Consider the following 2684-nt stretch of genomic DNA (forward strand, 5'->3'; position numbering starts at 1 on the left):
ATTCCTTTCCGACCCTTCCCCCACATATTAAAGGGGACACAATTTACATCACTTCCATTTTCCTTTAATGTGTTTATGAGTATTCAATAAACCTAAGTCTGGCTCCCATTTGGAGTTTGTTTTGGTCTTTGGAGTAAGGTATTCGTTTCTATTTCCTTATCTGTAAAATGAGGTGGAGAAGCAAATGACAAACCACTCTAGTATCTTTGCCAAGAGACCCCAAATAGGGTCATAAAGAGTCAGACATGACTTATATGGCCTGGAAAATAGACTCAAAACTCACTCTTCAGATGAAGGCCACATAACGCTGAGATGGGGGATGAAGGCTCCTCTCCTTTTTTTTTTTTTTTTTTTTTTTTTAATAGCCTTTTATTTACAGGATATATGCATGGGTAACTTTACAGCATTAACAATCGCCAAACCTCTTGTTCCAATTTTTCACCTTTTACCCCCACCCCCTCCCCTAGATGGAAGGCTCCTCTCCTTTCAGGACCTTTCTTCCAGCAATCTCAGAAATATTCACAAAGTCATCTCAGAATTCTCATTTTCAAAATATAAGTAATGGGTTGATAGTAAGGTAGCATCTGCTGGAATATCTCAACTCCATGGTAATGTAGATTAGACAATAATACCCTCTAGTTTGCATTTTTCAAACAGTCGGACACTATTTTCCCTTTCCTTCAGTAGGACTCTCTCAGAGTTACATGAGCCAGTGGTCAAAATTATTGAATTACAACCACATAAGCCCAATGGAAACCAAACTCAAATCAAAGTCAACAAAAACAAGAATAATATGGATAATTCACTCCACTTAAGACTCAGTGTTGCCAATAAGAGCTGAGAAAGATATTAAAGGAATAAGAATAGGCAATGAGGAAACCAAATTATCACTCTTTGCTGATGATATGATGGTATACTTAGAGAACCCCAGAGCTTCTACTAAAAAGTTATTAGAAATAATCCACAATTTTAGCAAAGTTTCTGGTTATAAAATAAACCCACATAAGTCATCAGCATTCTTATATATCACTAACAAAATCCAACAGTCAGAGTTACAAAGAGAAATCCCATTTAAAGTAACTACTGATAGTATAAAATATTTAGGAATCTATCTGCCAAGGGAAAATCAGAAACTTTATGAGCAAAACTACAAAAAACTTGCCACACAAATTAAATCTGATCTAACTGGAAAAATATTAAATGCTCTTGGATTGGACGAGCAAATATAATAAAGATGACAATACTACCTAAACTAATCTATTTATTTAGCACTATACCAATCAGACTTCCCCAAAACTATTTTGATGACCTAGAAAAAATAACAACAAAGTTCATATGGAAAAACAAAAGATCAAGAATTTCAAGGGAATTAATGAAAAAAAAAATCAAATGAAGGTGGCCTAGCTGTACCAGATCTAAAATTATATTATAAGGCAGCGGTTACTAAAACTATCTGGTATTGGCTAAGAAATAGACTAGTTGATCAATGGAATAGGCTAGGTTCAAAGGACAAAACAGCCAATAACTTTAATTATCTAGTGTTTGACAAACCCAAAGACCCCAGTTTTTGGGATAAGAATGCATTATTTGACAAAAATTTCTGGGAAAATTGGAAATCAGTATGGCAGAAACTAGGCATTGACCCACACTTAACACCGTACAACAAGATAAGGTCAAAATGGGTTCATGATCTAGGCATAAAGAATGAGATCATAAATAAATTGGAAGAGCATAGGATAGTTTACCTCTCAGACCTGTGGAAGAGGAAGGAATTTATGACCAGAGAAGAACTAGAGATCACTATTGACTACAAAATTGAAAATTTTGATTATATCAAATTGAAAAGTTACAAAGACTCAGTGTTGCCAGTGATTATTTAATATGGCCAGTACAAATAAGACAGATATAAGTAGGCAGATAATTGAGAAAAGCTTAAGGCAGAATATGATAGGAAGTAGTAACAATTAGTATTTAATGTCTACAAAGCACTTTACTAGCATTTTCTAATTTTTATCATCACTTTAACCTTAGTAATCAAGTGCTAGAAATATTCCTATTTTTAGATGAGGAAAGTGAGCCAGATAGAAGTTAAATGATTTGCTCTGGGTCACAGAGTGAATAAGTGACTCCAGATCTTTTTATTTACTGTGCCACCAAATTGCCACAAACCAAAGAACTTTTAGAAAATTTGAGAGTGGGGGAGGATTTAGGCCATAAAACTGTGGAGTGGTCTCAGGAATTTGGTTATCACTGACCAGCAGATCTAGGACTATCCTAAGGCCAGAAGACTTTAGAATCATTGACAGATAGATAGATTGTCAGAACAATAGCTCTCTAATGTTAGAGACTCTCAGGTTCACTAATGTATCTTCCCTAAAGTTTAAGGGAAGAAATATTATATTCCTAGGTCAAAAGACTTTTACAGTCATCGATGGACAGATTGTTAGAACAATAACATTCTAAGGTCGTTGGGAGGAGAGAGGAGGAAGACCTGAGATGGGGCTTGGAATCACTGATTCTAAATCCAGAAGACTAGAGTCATTGACAGATTGTTCCAAACAGAGCACCTCAATGTCAGGGGGACCTCCCTTCTGCTGTTTCCCCCTATAAGCTATATTCCATCAGAAAGAAGGAATTTTAGTAATTCAGTTTAACTATAATGCTGATTGTGCAAAAGGAAATAG

Source organism: Sarcophilus harrisii, chromosome 3, assembly GCF_902635505.1.
Source record: "Sarcophilus harrisii chromosome 3, mSarHar1.11, whole genome shotgun sequence".
In the NCBI taxonomy this organism is placed as follows: Eukaryota; Metazoa; Chordata; class Mammalia; order Dasyuromorphia; family Dasyuridae; genus Sarcophilus; species Sarcophilus harrisii.